The sequence below is a fragment of the Talpa europaea genome (assembly GCF_964194135.1).
Source record: "Talpa europaea genome assembly, chromosome: 14".
Taxonomy (NCBI): Eukaryota; Metazoa; Chordata; class Mammalia; order Eulipotyphla; family Talpidae; genus Talpa; species Talpa europaea.
This window is the reverse complement of record NC_140082.1, coordinates 42,390,827-42,410,053: the sequence shown is the minus strand read 5'-3', so window position 1 is coordinate 42,410,053 and position 19,227 is coordinate 42,390,827. Positions and strand designations below refer to the sequence as shown.

Below are 19,227 nucleotides of genomic sequence, written 5' to 3'. Positions count from 1 at the left end.
TCTGGGGAGACTCCCAAGAAACTGTTAGAATATATTGGTTCAGTCCTTCAAGACATATTCTCATTTAGCTGTTTTAGCATCATACCTGATGTGTGTGTTAGTTCATTAACGCAAGCTGGGGATCGCTGATTGTCAGGGGACTATGTTAGCAGCTCCCTGTGAAAAAGTGTTCTGGTGAGAATTAGGGGCATGGATTATAATTGCACCTCTGCCTTTCATTCTCATCTGTGAGACAGGACACAGGTCATGTGGGCTGGGTTGTAATCTACATATGACTTGAATATGGCACCAAAAGAATCCGTGACTTTGACAATGTTAGCCAGTGTGACTCAGGAAGATGTAAGAACATCAGGGTCTGATGGAGAAAAACAGCCTAGACAGAGTTTTTAATTCATCTTTTTCCCTTCTCTTTCTGGAAAAGAAAAAAAGCTTTCCTTCCTCTACCTATCTCAGTAACACAGTTTTGATGAGATAATGTAGGTGGAAGTGTCTTGTGAATACAAGAGGAGTATGTTAAATAAAACCTAGGTAGTTCTATAACAGGAAGTGCATCCGCAGGTTTTGTTCCTTAAAATAAGTTCAGACTGTAAACAGTAGTGTCTGCATCCTTAGGTGGAGGCTCTTATAAATATTTCAAAAGCACTGCACATAGTCACAATAGAGATAGCATCTAATGCTCAGCATGGATTCAGCCAACAAGAATTTCTGAACACTTTTATAAGTTGCCTGGTTAACTGTGTTATAATTTTGGACGTCTAAAAATCTAAATGGGTGGAATTTCTGGAAAATCCTTTGGAAGATACTATCTCAGTATCTCAAACTTAATAATAGCACTAATGGCTAAAAATAACTCATTATTTTTCATGTGCCTGAGTTCTTATAAATATATCCATGACATTCAGATTGTAAACGAGCCCATAGTAAAATAAGCAAAGTGGAAACTAATATCATGGTGGTTATTACAACAGAGATATCAGCCTTTCCCAATCAGTTAAAAGAAGTAGTGCCACTATATTCATGTCCAAGAAAGATGAAGCTCCTTGGATTTTGTAGTATTAATTCAGAGAGAAAAGCACAGATGAAAATAAATGTCATATTCCAAATATTCTTCCAATCCCCAAACCATCATTATCTCTTGGCCCTAATTTTTTTAACATTTGTATGTGCAATATTTACACAATTGGCTACAATGTTCTTCATTCCTACATCACATGATATTGCTTCATCTTAGTTTCCTCTCCACTTCTCTGACCACTTTTTTGGGCTACTTTCTCTCTCTCCTCCAACACTAATTATAGGCATTTGCCCACCTTTTGCCTTTGCCCCAAATGTTTTTACACTGAATTGCTTTTTGAACTTAGCCACTTAGTTCAGATAATCCCCAAATTTCTTTCCAGCCCTAGATTTAATCTAAACATTGAATTCGAACTTCCAAATTCTTCCCAGGTAACAGACCATGAACACAAATTAAAAATCCTATTTTGCACCATCGCTTACCAACGACTTCTCTTTTACCATTTCTTTTTCTTATTGATTCCTTCCTTTCCTATTTTTTCACACTTGCAACTCTGGAATGGTTCCTGATTCCTATTTGCCCACAAATCTAGTCAGTTGACGATCTCTAAATTACATATTCATAAATGTCCGTCATGTCTATATTTCCTATTGCATTTCAACTGCTACCACCCAAATTCTAAGTTTTTAACCTAGTTAAAACTAGTTTCCCATTTCTTCCTTGCTTCTGTCTATGCTTCTTAACCTTTCCCAAGGCAACTCCCACCTGTCTCTCTGACCTAGCCCCTCTGCCTCCCCTCTGTATTCTTGCCAAAATGGTCACCTTGTAGTTCTTCAGACTCACACCTGCTTTCCTACACCATGGTAGGTGTTTCTTTTACAGATTCATGCAGGGTAAATATTCTTTACATACTTCTGTCTCCCTGTCAAAGTATTGCACACATCCTAGTTTCAACTGAAATTATGCTTCTTCACAATCCCCAGATCAGGAAATTATCAATTAATTAAATGTGGTTTCCCTTTCCTTGTCCTTCCCCTGATATTCCTAAGAACCATGTCTCTGTATCATTCATGTTCTCTACAATATTCTGTAGTCTGTCACAGTCATTAATATTCTGTTACTCTTTGCCCAAGTAGCTTATAGGGGACCCAAAAACAGAGACTGGCACTGTTTTCTACTGCTTGAAGACCCTCGCATGATGTTTTTACAATTGCAGGTTCTCAATATTTGAATTGACCCACTGACATCCACTGAGTTTTCTGCAGTGTGTTCACCTACTGCCGCAGAAGCAAGTCAGCTTGTTGGGAGAGTCTCTAACTCAGTGAGACTCTAAAAATGCATATTTTTACTTCTCATTTACATGATAAGCCCTTTATTTTCCTGGGTAGTAGAGTCAAACTTACATAGTTCCTCTAACAACCTCTATTTTTAAAATTCTATATTTCTCCATGTGAGTAGATTTAGCTAAATCTCAAAAAAAAATATGCAGCGGTAGTGCTTGACTGAAAGCTTTTCTTTCTGTTTCACAGTCATCTCCATAATCTGTTTTGGAGTTAGAGGCATAGAAAGTATTAACATTGTAGGCATATGTCCTGACTGCTGAGTGTTTTCTGACATCCCCGCAACTCCTGGGACTTTGTGTCACAACTCTGCAAACTTTGTCTATTGTATATTCCTATCTGGGCTCACATCCAAACCACCTTTACATAAATTTAACACAAATAATTTAGAGCCTTCTTCCGTTCCAGCTGGCAACCCCAATAAGTGCACATGTTAACTCCACAGTGGGCTAGCCGGGAAAGGATGTATAAAGTGAGCTTGTCCACTGGAGAAGTCAACATAGGGTGCAACACGCACATAATGTCATGACTGATAGTCCATGTCACCAGATAAATACCAAGTCCTGTGTCTTGGTGCATCTACATAAAGATGCTACCCTGGTCAGGTGCTAGACTGACTGGCCCAGGGGTTACAGCAGTGTATTTTCCAAAATGTACAATGAAGGGTTTCAGCTACTGCCCTGGTTCACAAGTCTGTCACCATAGCAGTGATTCCTAAGAATTTCTTAAAGCTTTGTGTCACGATGAGCTAATGTCAACCTAAGAGGAAGAAACAAAGAAGTAGCAGGTGCACCAATACCTACAATAGCAGGTAACTACAGACAACATAGCTTTATAACTTACAACTCCCTGATGTCGCTGCCTTACACTGAGTTTTCTGTGATATTTCCAAACATTTCTGTTACCTATCTTCTGGAAACCCATAGATGTCCTCATTCTCATGCCTCTAGTTTGTCTACAACTAAGGAACTGAGTGACTATGATATAAACTCTTGCCTTTCATGGGAGGGGGTGGCAGGGATTCACTGGGACAAAAGCACTACCTGTTGGTGCTATCAGCTGATCCTGCTCTGTGCCAGTCCCTTGATGACCACGTCCAGGCTTCCCTTGAGAAACTTGCTGAGTTAGTGGTGTGGGCTCTCATGTGGGATGCCTGAAGGATCTCATTGTGATCCTGAGTTTTATAAACAAATTGGCCTCAGAGTAGTTGTGGGTTTCAGTGTTGAATCTTTCTGGGTCTCTATCCCCTCCTCTCTGAAATAAGTGGTGAGTTTCACACTGTAAGCCCTGTTGCCTCTAACATAAGAGGCTTCTATTTGTGCCAGAGGATCCTGTGGTCCTAAGAGTAAATTCCAATGATATATTTTCTGATGTTTTAGCCAGACCCTGATCCATGGGCTTTCTTTGGCCTTTGACAAGGACCTCCAACTTTTTCTTCTTTTCTAGCTTGGAAGCTACTCCAGCTCAATGCAGTCTCTCCCTGCCTTTGCAACAGAGCCCCCATCCCTCTTCCTGTTCCTTTCTTCTTCCAAGACACATTCTTTATGTCAGTTTGCCCCTAAATTTTATCAGATATTTTAGACTCAATTTTGGCAACAATTTTCCAAGGAATTGTCCATTTTTTTCACCTAGACTTTAATCTAGGTTTATTTTGTTCTAGACTTTAACAGATACGTTTTGATCTAATCAGTTATTTAGAAAGCTGGGAATGTAGTCTTAAGAAATATGTATTGTTCTGCTTTCTGTTGAATATAAAATGTTTGCTATAAGTGGAAATTCTGTGTAGGAATGAGTTGTTTATTCTTGAAACTAAATGAGCCACAAGTCAAGTTCACGATATAATTTAACTTGCAGTTGATAACCTGACTATTAACCTAAATTCAGATTTGATCGCTAACACTGAAGTAGCTTCTTACCTTATCTTTTTGTTCAACATAGCTTGTTAAAATTAGATTGCAAAGAATAGAAATTATATTGGAAAAAATGCAAAGGAATGACAACAGTGATTTTGTTAATGAATCCCACCTCACTTTTTATGTCTCAAAGGCTCTCAAAAGCAGTGTAAGCTATATAATAATCTATGTATCTATTTGTAAAACAGTCTCAAATTAAGGCGCTTATTCACATGCCATTGTAAAAATAATTTTCTGAAATTGTGGTCTATCAACAGGAGATAAGATGGCATTTTGTTGTCGCCTGCTGAGTCCTATTATGAATATTCTATTTCAGAAGAAAATCACACTGTAAATACAATGTTCAGATTCATTTATTCCCACAATAGCATTTTTGCAAAGGTGCAATTTTATAATTTGACTTAGCATTGATAGCACATCATCATTTCAAAGCTCTTTATAACCACTGGTTAATTCACACATTCTTCGGAAATTGTTTATTTGTACCAGACCCATTCTAAAATAAAATCACCAAAATAATATAAAGATAAAAAATCTTGCCAAAGTGTAAACAGGAGTGGAGGTGTGATTAAGACTTGTTGTCTTTCTAAAGTGTCCTTTCTTTAGCACCTCTGACTAGGCACATCTGCACACTTTAGCATAGTTGTGTCACCAAGAAAGATTAGTGAACTCTATTAATGATTATTGATTAATGAATCTATTAATGACTCTATTATAGATAAGAAACTTGACTTAAAGAACAAATCCAAGTAATTCAAAATGGAAATGCAAATAAATAGGATCTGAAATGAATGAATGTATTAATTGCCCTTTTCTCTTCTATTTGGTCTTTCCTTAGTCTTAGTTTAGTTAGCGAGTTAGTTAATTAGTTAAGTGATCAATAACAGAAGTCCAACAAGTGGACTAACATCTAGAATTATTTAGTTCTCAGCATTAGTTGGAAGATGTTTAGTATTTTTAAACATCATGATAAAAAAATGAACTAGAACTATTAGCCCCCATTATTTTTGTCACTTCATCTTTCTTGGGATGACCTTGAGAAAGTATTCATATTTCTTATCAATGTTGTTTTAGAGTTTGGTTTATGTATTGGCTTTATAGGCCCTGAGAGTGATGGTGAGCATGAGTTCACTGTTAAACATTCATTTCAACATACACATTCAAAATATATAAGTGATAATAAATTCAGAACTCCCAAACTTGGAAGTAAGGATAAATTCAAGTATCTTCTAAATCATTGTTAACTTGAATACCAAAATTTGTCCAAGAATGAATGTCTCAGCTGTGGGCTACTACCTCATCTGCTCATTAATTCATTCACTCAATGTTCATTGACCATGTAGTGTGTACCAATTACTGTTTGGTAACAAAGCAGTGAGCAAAACAGACATCATTCCCTGCCCTCATGTTACTTATCTTCTAGAATGGCAATGATAAACAAGAGAGTTCTGCTGGGCCTGGTGCCGTCCTTTGTGCTCTCTCTGTGTTCTTCCAGATTGCTGATCCTCATTATCTTCACCTGCGGTTCCAAGACAGACCCACTTGGGACCTGGCTTTTGCTCCAAACAAAATACATATTAAAAACGTCTGGCTGAGGCAATTGTTGGCTGAGCGTCAAGTTTGTGTCGGGTTGTTGGTCTCTCTACTTGTAAGTCACAGCTGGAGTTCCAGGTTCTCTATGATTCAGCCCTAAGCTGAGCAACTTTTGTTTCCCAAGTTCATTCAATCCCCAACCCTGAATACTTGACTCATATCTGCCTGTTTACCATGCCTGCCTGGCACCCTCTGACCATTTCTAACTTTAGGTGTTGTCTTCTTTGTCAGTCATTATAGGTCCCCATCAATTCCCTTTCACTCCCCAGCAAGTCCCAAGAGACAGGCCTTAGGAAGCAGTAGACATGGATAGAGTGAACATGTGGCTTCAAAACTTCCCAGGATGGTTTGGAGTTGCTTTAAAGTATATGCTTGCCAGAAACTAGCACAGCAGAACAGCTGGGAATATGGCCTCTGGGTGATTCATATATAGGAATCTCTCAGTGGGGGACTGGCCAAAGTCAACTATGACTTTTTGGAGTTGGTTTATACTTCTGGCAGCCATTTGACTGGCTCTTCAAGTGGCACAAATTAATAGAAACCAGTAAAAGAAATTGTAGGAAATATTTTCTCTCTCATATCCCTAGCCAAGGAAGAGAAATAATAATTCTTCAATGAAAATATCCATGACTAAATAAATCAGTAGAATGCTTTATGTTACTATTCCATCTTGTTTTTTTCCCACTACAGGCCCCATCTACTTCCTGAAGGTAGCTAGAATCAGTAGAAATAGAAAGAAAGAGACATCCTTAAGGAAGCATGGACAGAATTTGACCAGGGGGAGGATTTGAGGAGCGATGGAACTAGAATATCAGTCATTATATGAGTGCTTTAACTTTGGATCTGAAGGAAGAGTGGTACTATAAACAGTAATGTAAATAGTAAAAAAAAATTTTAAAAGTGACATTGTGTTCCATTTCAGACATTTTGAAATATATACACAACATCCTGCTGCTTTCCAAGTAAGATGACAAAGATCAATGTGGTTTCTACTATTCAGTCTTAGGAGATCGAGGAAAACTAAAATTAATTTGCCAAATCGCTTGCATAGCCATATCAAGGATGACAAATAAGTTTGATACCACATGATACCTCAGATCAATTACTAGTGGCCTTTTGTAGTACATTCAAGAAACATTTTTGGAAAGGGGTAGCATAATAGACTATAATGTCTGTTGAGGGCTTAAGGGAAAAATGACAGCACAAGTGCTACAAACATGCCATCTTTAATTCATGGGCAGGGCCTCCCCAGTGGCCCAGTGGGTTGAGCGCCACGCTGTGAAGCTGTTCACAGCCTCTGCAGCATGGGTTCAATTCCCGGCCGGCCAGGAGATACCCATATGGCGCGGCAGACATCTCCTGACGTGCCCGCTGCTCCCCTCAGCAGTGCTTTCGGTCTGTCTGCCTGCTCTGCTCCCCACTCTGTCTCTGGTGAATCCTCTCACCCTCCAGTTCCTCTGGCCTATACCACAGTTATTGTATAAATAAAAAAAAAAAATAAAAATAAATCTTTAAAAAAAAAATTCATGGGCAGACGTGACTCTTTTGGAAATAGGCAGTCCACCAAGTGGTAGAAAAGATATCTATTTGGAACAAACATTTTCGTTAATTAAATAAAAAGCCATGTTTATTTATTTTTCTTAAGCATCAAAAATAAATTTTAAAATTGATTGTCCAATGAGGATTTTTTAATTAATTCCTTTGTTTTAAATAAATATGCATATTCCATAAAATTACTCTTTTAAAACTCAAGGTTTCAATTTTTTTAAAAAATTGCTAACATTTTTATAGTTCTAAGTAAAAATTTTCTCTGTGGTTTGGCAAATCCCATATTCTTTGCACACTGGACCTTTTTTAGAAATGTACACACACTGAGGTTGCATATGTATGATGAAATCATGCTGCATATTTTTCCTTTAAATAAATATTTGAAAGGCAGGAGAAAATAACCCACCCATGATTTGTGCCTGGAAGTTAAGTGAAACGTGGTGGCTTCCGAGGAATGCAAAAATTTAAAAATGGTTTCAACATAGCAAGTAGACTAGAGGAAAGTGAAAGAAAAATCTAAAGATGGAGTTTCAGACCATCTATAGACAAATCAGAAGTTCAAAGGGGTTTTCTGTAGAGCCAGCCTGCAATGTGGGTTTCTTCATTCCCTATTATTTATGTGACCTTAAAAAAAAAGCGAACCCTTATGAAGAAGTGAATTAAGAAAAATATTCTAATTGAGTACGGTCTGCCTTGTCGTGCAGAGATCAGGCTCAGACTCAAGAATCATTGATTGAGGAAGATGCTTTATTCAATGAATCTGTGAGTGAGAGTAACCCCCAAAGCAAGATGAGGATCCAAGTGTTCCGTGGAACTGATTTCCTATTTCCAGTCCAGAGAGATGCATAAAGCTGAATGTTACATGGAGCCTACAATTTCTTTAAAAATTCCCTTGCGTAGGATTATGATATAAAGTGTGACCCAGGTCCTTCAGCAGAATAGATTCTCTATTTGAAGAGGCGGAAACAGCAGACGATTCTGGAACTGGAAGAGGATGGCTTTGCTGAATATTCTTCGATCATATTTTTACAAGGAAAATGGTTTCAGGGAAACCCCAGGGAAACATAAAAGATAGAGATGAAAATCTTGACCCCGTCTACATTCTCAGAGATGCCAGTGGACCAAGAGCTCTTAAAAGTGCTGTTCAATACCAGACTTTAAAGTATGTTGGCCTGCTGGACTGTGTGGCTGAGTATCAGGGCAAACTGTAGGTGACCGATAGGAAGATAATAGAGAAACCAAAGCCATTTATCTGAAATACTTTTGATTACCCACTGCAAGTTGTGGCATACCCTGGTACCATAAACTGTGATGCCTGCTATAGCTTTCAGATTCAGTGTGGCTTCATTGTTGTGGCCTAGAAAGATGGAGCCCCTCCCCACCTACATTTCATGGATGCAGACCTCCATTCCCACAACTGGGCAAAGGGATTTCTTTGACTAGAAGAATATACAAAGAAAGAAAAGAGCCAAATATTTGGAAACCATTTTAGGGAGCAAGTTGTTATTTGAGAATATTCAGCACTTTCTCGCTGTTTGAGAATATTTATCACTATTTACTGAGATTTTTAAAAATGAAGATTCACAGGATCTGAGGAAAGACATTAACACAAATGGGAATGTTAAACTTTTGGAATGTATTGAAACAAAAAGTCAGAAAAAGTTTAGATTTAAAGAGCCAGACTTCAGCACATAAAAAAATGAAGCTATTCTACCTCTATCATGTACCTCTATCACTTACCTAAGTTATTCTACCTTTATCACTTACCCAACAAACAGGATGCGTGTGGCATTGGCAGCTCTTGGACACCACTGTAGAACTTTCTGAGCACTGGGCAGGATGTGGTTATCCTGTGAACTGTGAACTGAGGTTGAAAGCAGTGAGGATTGGTGTACCAGGCATTTCCCCCAAAATGCACCAGAAGAAAGAGTCCTGGATGAAACCCCTAGTCTAAGTTCTTGATCTTGAAGGAGAACTCACAACCAACTACTAATGTCAATGCAGTTTTTTAAAACCTGTTTTTATATGTACAGGTCCTTTACATATTTAATTTGGGGGCAAGGGAAATCTTTAATTTAATTAGCAGTACCCTTTGGCAGACCACAAAATTACCCTCCAAAGTAGCCAGACCCCAGTGTGAGAATTGTAATTATAGCTCTATTTGCATAAATGAGCCATATACATGGGAGAAAAAAAATGTGTTGTTTGTGGAATTTTTCAGCTATGAGGAACAATAATAAAATCTAATAACTTTTTCTTGTTTGATAAGTAATAAAAATTATTAGTTATCATTGAGTTCTGAAAACTTAAGTAAATGCCCATTGTAGCCCTCAGGAAGGGATTTTTTTCTGGAGTGGGTCTGCATTTAAGTTAGAGTTGCTGTCTTAAGATAGTAGGGTGCTACACTCACTTTTTTTTTCCGTTCATCATCCATTAAGAAATAGAATATAAGCTGTGAGTAAGGTAAATAAATAAAGCCACCCATAATTCTACCACTCTAAGAAAACACTCTATTCATATATATATATATATATATGAATAACCCTCTATTCATATATATATAGCCTGTTTTCATCATTTAGAAATATGTATCTTTTAAAAAATGAGGTGACTATAGACAGCTTTTACATGCCACTTTTCCTGAATTAAATTGATGCATTACTTTCTACTAGGCTTGTAAATAGTTTTTAAAACATGTCTTCTATAAATCACATTATCTTTTCAAAATCAGATTTTATTCAAACTGCTTGGAATGTTTTGATTGCTTCAATTACTCAAAATTATAAATAATTGTGAATAGTACAGAGATGCACATGTGTATGCATAAGGCTTATGTATGTATCTTTGAGGATTTATTTTGAAGAGATTTCTAGAAGTAGAGTTCCTGAACTAAGCAACAAGGACAGTATTAAGACTCTTGAAACAAATTACCAATTTGTTTTAGAGGGTAATCCACAAGACTGGTGAATTTCACTTTAAAACCACACCTGTGTATTCAAGGATATTGATATATTTATGGTATTTATGATATTTAAATCATATATGGGCATACTTTCTGAAAAGGACCAGATAGTTAATATTTAGGTTTTGCTGGCAAAACAGTCTCAATCTCAACTACTCAGCTCTCCATTATAATTAAAGAAAGCACCCAGAGACAATAGGTAAATGAATGAGCACGGCTGTGTTCCAATTAAACTTTATTTACAAAAACATGTAGTTGACCATACTTGGGCTGTAAATCATAGTGTGCTGAGCCTGACTTAGTTGAGAAGTCTGCTGTTGTGTGAAAACATTTAAACTGTGGCTTTCAGGAACTGGAAGAAATGCTTTACAGTGTTCCCTTTATGAAGATTTGAGTTTGTAGAATTATTAATCCCAGTTATATTCTAGGGATGGGAGTAAATTGCTTTTGTTACAAGGCAGTTGGGAAACTAAGCAAGGAAGCTGTAAGTCAACCTATTGTTTCAACATATGTAGAAAATGAAGACATCTATAAATTTAGGTTTCCTTGACCTCTGTCAGGCAGCTGTAGCCCCGCCCGGAATATTTTCTCAGTGTTTTTTCTTGAGAAATTCAATCCAACTCCCACAAAAGTACTGATATCTATGTATACAAGCTAATTTCACTCAATATTGATTCAATCAAGGGCTCTGTCACTCATTAACTCTAGCATTACTACACATTCCTAGGAAACAAAGCTGGAAGCTGGAAGGGGAAAAAAAAATCTGAGAAACAACTTTGTTCTCATGAAAACTACCCAACAAGGAATATTTTTCCCAGATGTTAAGCATGCAACTGCTTTTCCTTAGGTGACCCTTTATAGAGTAGCTACAAGACATCATTGGTGACCCTCAACAAAGGTGTAAAACAGAAAGGAAATAAGGCAAGCTTAATGGCTATTATGGCATACATAATTTGCAGTTATCTGTCAAGGAGACTTTATCATATTGTTTTAGTAGTTGCCTAATTTCCTTGTTCCCTTATTATTTCTCAAGGCACTTAAATTTCTGAATCTTAATGGCAAAATAGAGAATGAAGGAATTTGTTTTCATTGACTATCAGATCTTACATAGATACATGCATAAACACATACCCTTCTGGCTCCAAGAATGTAAAAGCCTTAGTAAACAGCACATGGAGTCCAGCAGTGGTTTCATGCTCATTGTCCCTGTCTCTTTTATTTATGCCAGAGTAACAACGTGAGCTAGATGTAGACAGCTCTGTGACAATAATAGAAGTATGTTTTCCTGCAAGGCGAAGAGAGTAACAAAGAGTTGGAAAAAGAAATAGATTTGACCATAGCAAATTAATATAAACAAAAACTTCCTGTGCACACACGTGCATGCTCATGAACACATATACACACCAAATACACATGGCTGGAGTTAAAATTTTCATTAAAAATACTTTTTCAATAAAAGACCCTAACTTTTGTGTTCCCATTATAAACTTGCAGACACAGTACATATTTTTTTAATGTGTAGAATGTTATATGTTCACATATACTGCTTGGTGCTAGCTGAGAAGATAATCTCGGATGTATATATGACACCTCTGTTTTGCAGATAAAGAAACTGGAGTTTTGACAGTGAGTGAATTGTTCAGTGAGTCCATGGTGCAAACTTGGTTCTCCTGATTTCCAAGACAGTGATCTCCTAACCCATTCACACTTCCTCTTCAGCCATGTGTCTTTTCCTCTTTATTATTTGCTCCAGTGCCTTGGGATTCATGATCTGGTACCTGGGATCCATGCACCCCTTTTGCAGCTGGTCCTTCAAGAGGTGTAGAACTTATTCTGTGCTATCTTAAAGGACAGGACAGGGATCAATTGGTATAAATTATAAAGATTTATTTATTTATTTATTTATTTATTTATTTATTTATTTATTTATTCAAGCACTGGGTAGAGTCAGAAGCGTGGGAGGGTGAGAGAATTCACCAGAGCCAGAGCAGGGAACAGAGCAGGAAGAAGGACCGAAGTACACTGCTGAGGGGAGCAGCGAACGGCAGGAGAGGTCTGCTGGCCATGTGGGACCCTCCTCCGGTGGCCGGGGAGCAGCGGGGGATCGAACCAGCGCTGCAGAGGCTGGGGGCAGCTTCGCAACCCAGCGCTCAACCGCTGCGCCACCGGGGAGGCCCTACCCAGGTTCATTTTAATCTGATATTTTAATTTGAAAGGTATACATATTTTTAAAATGATTTCAATACTTTTTTTGTTTGTTTAAATGCAATTCAACACAATAATAGTTGTTATCCACCTAAATGCAGACAGTAAAATTTTGAATGGAATTACGTATAAGATCACTCCAAATCATTGATCTCCACAGTTTTCTCTGTGTGATGTATATTGGGGCCAATGTAGTGTCACAGAGTGCTCATTGGTAGCCTGGCATATGCATCATCATGGTGTCCATTGTTCTATGGCAAATCACTCTTCAATTACAAAGAACTGATTTTACTTTTTTACATTACTTTAAATCAGTCTGGTTTTATGGATACTTTTACTTTGTTGGAGTTTCATTGCTGAGACACAAGGCATTAGGGGTTGCACTCTATTTCTACTCTAGTGAGGGTCAGTCTCAAAAAGTGAGTTTTCCCCTCCCCAAAAGCTTTCAAGCAGTGGTCAGATGCCATCTGTGAGGAGTGCCAATCATTTTTGTCAAGTTTCAGACTTAGACTGAATTGGGTTCACAAATAATGGAGATGAGTAGATTGAATGCCAACCACATGGCCACTGGTTTAGATGGAGTCATTTTCATTTCATTCCCCAGAGCACATAATGAAAGACACAGCTTATCTCAAAGCCAAGTTTGAATTGGATAATGGTGTCAGAATGGCTGCTAGGGGACAATCTTGTACTAGAGTTCTGGTGCCTTTGGCTACTGAAGAGTAAAGGGACCAATGAGGGAATAATTAGGGTGTTTTTTTTTTTTTAAGGTAATCCAGCCAGGAGAGGGGTCTTGTAGAACAGGAAAAAGATGACTGACAGAGAGCTTCATGGAGGGAAAATGCTGCCAAGACTCCATTATGGTGGTGTTTGCTTTTGTCCCCAATCTCTTCTTAGCTCTCTCAATGGTTTGAAGTGATGAGAAAGTACTTGTGGGGGTGGGGACCCCAAATAAAGGAAAGTAAATCACTGAAAGAAGGGGGAATGAATGAAGAAAGTGTTTTAATGAAAACATATCTTCGGTCAACACATAAGCTAATTATTATAATGTAGTGCAGCTATTTTTTATTGTTTGTCCTTTGTTTATGCATTTAACCAAATTTACAGTTTGTTATTTCCCAAGAACAGCTAGTACCACACCAAAAGTATTTGTTTTCTCATGGGATTTGGTTGAATTTTTCATTTATAGCTTGAGGAAAAAAATGATTCTCAAAATTTGAAAAAAACAAAATCTCATTCCTTGTTTCTCATCACCATGCCATTACTTGATCTTATTCAGTTAAAAAAAAAAAAGTTGAGGGGCCTCACCGGTGGCACAGAGGTTGAGCGCTGGGTTGCGAAGCTGCCTGCAGCCTCTGCAGTGCTGGTTCGATCCCCAGCTGCTCCCTGGCCACCGGAGGAGGGTCCTACATGGCACGTAGACCTCTCCTGCCACGCCCGCTGCTCCCCTCAGCAGTGTACTTCGGTCCTTCTGCCTGCTCTGCTCCCCGCTCTGGCTCTGGTGAATTCTCTCACCCTCCCGCGCTTCTGACTGTACCCAGTGCTTGTATAAATAAATAAGTAAATCTTAAAAAAAAAAAAAGTTGAGTGTAATTATATGCAAGTGGTTGGTTATATGCCATTAGACTCTGGGCACAGACCAATAAATAATGCTTGGTTATGGTCCTTGAAAGGGGGGGTAGTCAATGGAGAAAACAGGAGTTATAAACAGATTTTTTTTTAACTGAAGTGTAAAGGATATTTTCTAAGTTGTTACACAGTTTGGCTGTGTGGGCAGTTTCACTTTCCTCCTGCCACCACTGTAACATTTAGCACTTACTTTTTCATTAATCAACAATCTCTCACAGAGACACTGAAATCGACATTCAAGTCACAGTGATGAGTTTTGATCTCATCATTTAATTTCCCTATTTTAATAACATAGGGCCTTGATCACTGGGTTGAGTTTAAATATGACATTTTAAGTCATCAGATTCATACCTAAAAGTCTGGAAAGAAGAGACAATGAATTACACTCTGATGCCCTGGGTTAAAAATTTATGATCTAGGGGTCTCCCTGGTGGCACAGGGTTTTAAATCTCAGCACTATGAAGCTATCTGAAGCATGAGTTCGATCCCCAGCCAGGGAGCTGACCCACATGGTGCAGCAGACCTCTCCTGTCTCACCCGCTGCTTCCCTCAGCATGTATTTCAGTCAATTTGTCTGTTCTGCTCCCCACCCTGTCTCTGGTGAATCATCTTCCCTCCACCCCGCACCTCTGGCCTACACCCCAGCACTTGTATGCATAAATATATAAAATAGATCTTTTTAAAAATAATAAAAGTTCATGATCTTGTTTAAAACATGCAGTTTATCCAAATAATGAGATAACAAATGAGACTAGCAATCTGCAAGTGCCAAAGAAGAGGTACATAGAAATGTGTGATAAGAATTCAAAGCACCCCTTTTTCTTATCATGTAGTTAAAAGAAAAATAGGTTCTATGGATTAGACCTATACAGAAAGGAAGGTTTTTTAAAAAATGTTAGTTTAGGTTCACTGTGCTCTATTTGCACAATTTAGAAAGAAGATAAGGGATGATGTTGATTGCTCTTCTCTCATTTTACTCTAATATATTGAGGTCCACAGACAGGCATGATTAATTAGAAATGAATATAAAATCTGTCCCTGTTGAGGGACAGGGATATTTTGATAGATTATAATTTGATAGATTATAATGAAATTACAAGAGAAAGATCAGTTGCCTCAGACAAAGATGTACTCATCTTTGAAAATATGAGCTGTGACTGTAAAGTTGTAAAGTTGACTCTAAAACCAAACATAACCAGAACATTTATATGGAATGATGTCACCAACTGACAACTCATCAACTAAACTCCCATGCCTTAAATACAATTTTGAAGCGGCCGCGGGTCACTTACTAACCACAGGAATAAAATCAGTCTATTTGTTTAAAGTCTTTATTGTTATTTCCAAACTTTGGGGTCCCCAAGGTTGCCAGAGGACCTCACACAGCTCTGCTGTCCCCTTTCATATCCTGCACGAAAGTCTGATTAAATTGTTCTCCCTGCCTATTAACCAGGAGGCAGCGCCAAGCTTGGAACTTGTGCTCAGAAGAAATCTTTGTGTTTCTCCTGGTCCCACCTCCTCATTAACAGACAGAGCAGCTGCAACTTTATTCTTCCAGCAATTTCTGTGTGGCCCTCAGACTGTTGGCAGGATGCCTAGCACCTCTGCCATAGATACCTAGTAATGTAACTTCCAAGAGAGTGTCCAATCTGAAAAGTTCTAATGGCTGAAAATTGGGGGAAGTCCTTATCCACGAGCCATCTTTTGATCAAGGAGGGGCCCTCTGCCTCAGAGGAAATCTTTCCTGTTTACAGACTTCTGGGGCTTTGAAAAGTCCTGGGAGGCTATGAACCATGCTCCTTAGCTTCTACGCAAAGGGGCCAAACAGGATGAGACCAGGATGGAAACTGCATATCATAGGAACCCAGAAGGGCAGGAAGTAACAACATAAGAAGGAATTCTTGATTAAAAGTATAATTGGAAAAGTTCGTGTTGGGTGAGTAGGGAATAATGACATTAAAATCTGTCTAGTTTTTGTATGTGTTTGTAATAATAAAGCCATTAGCCCAACTTTTCTTCAGCTTGTTTCCCTTGTCATTTTACTCTTTACTTTGGGGAAATCTGAAATATTTTTTTCTAGACAGTGATGCAGTGTTAAGTCTATATGGGAGGAAAGACAATCAAACATCCATCATTTTTATTTTCTATGTAAACTGGAATCTAGGAAAGACTTTGTTATCCTTTGTATAATTAATTATTCTTAAATTTATAATTAGGGAAATTGAAAATAAGAGAAGTGTATAAAGTTGCTATTCACTAAACATTTAAAAACACTCTTCACCAGGAATGACATAGGTGTTTGTGAACCATGTGGGAAAAAAAATGGCTCAAAAATTAGACATTAGCATGTCTGAAAGGAGCAACTCTTCTTGCTTCAAGGACGCGCACGTGTGTGAGTGTGTGTGTGTGTGTGTGTGTGTGGATGGGGACGGCGGTGGGTGGTTTGCTATTGAAGTCCCACCTAGAATAGGGATCTCCTTGAAACACCCCTGTGATTTTTAAATTTCACTCCTGGAACCAGCCTTCCTGGACCCCCTAGTCACACCCACCCTGCTCTATCCATACTACAGAGTGAGCCACCATCATCTGTTTCCAGACAGAAGTAGTAGTAACATGTTTTATCATTGTAGTCCTGTGCCAAGTAGAGAAAAAATTGTCATAAACAGATGGCTCCGTGTTGCAGAAAATGTGCTCATCCAGAATTGCCTCCTTGACTTGCACCCAGCAGGTGATACTTAGGAACAGTGTGCAAGTTGCTCACATATGGCATTCAAACGAGGTTTGTAATTTGTATAGGCTGTCATCCAGTTTATTTATTTTATAAAAATTCTACTCCAAAGGTCAGCCTTGTTCTGCCTATCTCCCTAATTCAGGATGAAGAAAATTCCTGAACTTAATCCCAGGTCAGATGAGTTAAAACAGACTTCCAAGCTCTTCAAATGTAGCACTACGTGCATGCACCCACTGCCCGTCCCAAATGCAGGCATAACCCAAGTGAGAACAGGGTAGGGTCTGTTTCCCATTCAAATGAAGCACTATTCATGTTCTTTTGTGTGGAAACATCTGCCTGCTTTAGACTTGGTTTAAACTCACATAGAGGAGCAGGGCAATGACCCCGGGGATGGAGTGTCGTCAGGAGAAGAGGTCAAGCCATGGTGACACAATGCACTGCTGCATTCTCCTGTGGGACTCCCCTGCTCAAATTGGCCCAGGCCACTCTTCTGAAATCCTCTCCTGAGCACTGTACAAAAGCATTGGCACTGCCTTCTGCAGCAGGAACAAATCTGTACCTTGGAATAGCTCTTCCCACAGAGATGCATTTTGTTGCTTGATATTTTCATTCCTGACTTAATGAATGACCTTCCCGGTGGACACTCTGGAGTGTGCATAGGTGTTACCACTGTTAGAAAGTCAGTGAAAAGAGCAGAGGGGTATTTTCTTGCCCTTCTGAAAGCTGAACTAAATGAGTGACGTTTATTAGTGGGAAATACTGTAGTTCCATGGATTTGAAGGTAAACCCTGGCCCACAAAAAATGCAGGCTGTCCTCAGGACAGTGGAGGGGAGAGAAGGAGCAGACCGTGTAGGAACCCTAGGGACTGTAAAGATTGTAGATGTTTTGAAAGTTGAGCACAGTTTTGTTTGATTTTTTTTTTCACAAGAACTGGGGTACAGGCCAGAGGGGCGGGAGGGTGAGAAAATTCACCAGTGACAGAGCAGGAAGCAGAACAGGCAGAAGGACCAAAGTACACTGCTGAGGAGAGCAGCAGGCGAGACAGGAGAGGTCTGGCGAGACAGGAGAGGTCCGGCGCACCATGTGGGTATCTCCCTGGCTGGCAGAGAATCGAACCAGTGCTACGGAGGCTGTGGACAGCCTCACAGCACTGTGCTCAACCCACTGCGCCACTAGGGAGGCCCAAGTTGATCACAGTTTTTAATCTTCATTTGGGAGGATATAGGAGACAGCATGAAGTTCAGAGCATGAACTTTTTCAACTTTTCTAAGTCACATAGGTGATCTCTTCGTTTTTCACAAATCTCTTTAGGTAAGTAGAGAGCATTTAATACCTGTGAGGTCAGAGGGGGAAACTAGCAATGCCAAGGATTCCCCAAAGCTCTGCAGCTATCCTCAAGGCAACCCCACTGTCTGTTTGGAATGTTCAACCAAGCACACTTCTCAGGATCAATTGCCTACAGCGATTTAAAAAAAAAAAAATACTAGTACTGGGGCACCTGCCTACATAACTGGTACTATTGTGGTTATTTCCTGAACAGTAAGTGAAAAGCACTTGAGATCTTGGGAATTCAGGCACTATGGAAGGTTAGGACATTACGTGGGCCCTTTGACTTCAAGGATGAGAATTCATGAGGTGTTTCTCAGGAGGTGTGACTGTAAAGAGTGGACCAGATGCAGCACAGAAGGGTGGGAGCTGGCTGTATGACTCAGCTCCCTCAAAACCACAAGACTCTGTTCAACCTCATCAGTTTGTCCCCATGAGGCCAAAATTATAGGAGGTCTATCTCCTGTATTGCCTACCTCTGTCCAAAGGTGAATTCATGATCACACGGGGGGATATAAATGTAATGGTGCTTCTGGGACCAATGCTGAAAAGAGACTCTCTTGCAACCTCCCTTTTACCAAGTGGAAAAAAAATAATTTCCAGGGAACCCCAAGATCTTGAGAACCTGCTTGGCTCCATAAAAACATGTGTTTTTGAATGCCTGCCAAAGTGAGCAAGATTAACAGGATAACTGAATTTCAACTGTGAACTGAAGTATGTCATTAACAGGGAAATGTGGTATTCATTTTCAGAGACTAATATAATTCTTAGAAATTTTTTCTTAGAGCTGAGTCCAAGAGTCTGATTTTCTAGGACCCTGAGCCATACCCTTTCTGACCCAATAGGATCCCAGCACATCACCTAGGATCTCTGGTTTTCCCTCCCCTCCATGAACCTCATGGGTCTGCATAATTTAGGGCAGTTAATAAGCCCCAACGTTGTTTTTCTTTTTTTAAGGAAAAGT

General features: G+C 39.1%; 1 protein-coding gene and 1 pseudogene across 8 annotated transcripts in view; both read left to right on the top strand.

Moving 5' to 3' along the window:
- The window catches only part of NRP1 (neuropilin 1), a gene marked incomplete at both ends in the record, with an annotated part of 134,189 nt that overhangs the window by 13,211 nt on the left and 101,751 nt on the right, over positions 1-19,227 (top strand). The window lies entirely within an intron of this gene.
- On the top strand, positions 283-8,920 carry LOC311183593 (mitochondrial genome maintenance exonuclease 1-like; annotated as a pseudogene). Its single transcript has 3 exons — positions 283-339; positions 5,692-5,886; positions 8,352-8,920. The product of its transcript is annotated as a mitochondrial genome maintenance exonuclease 1-like (transcript).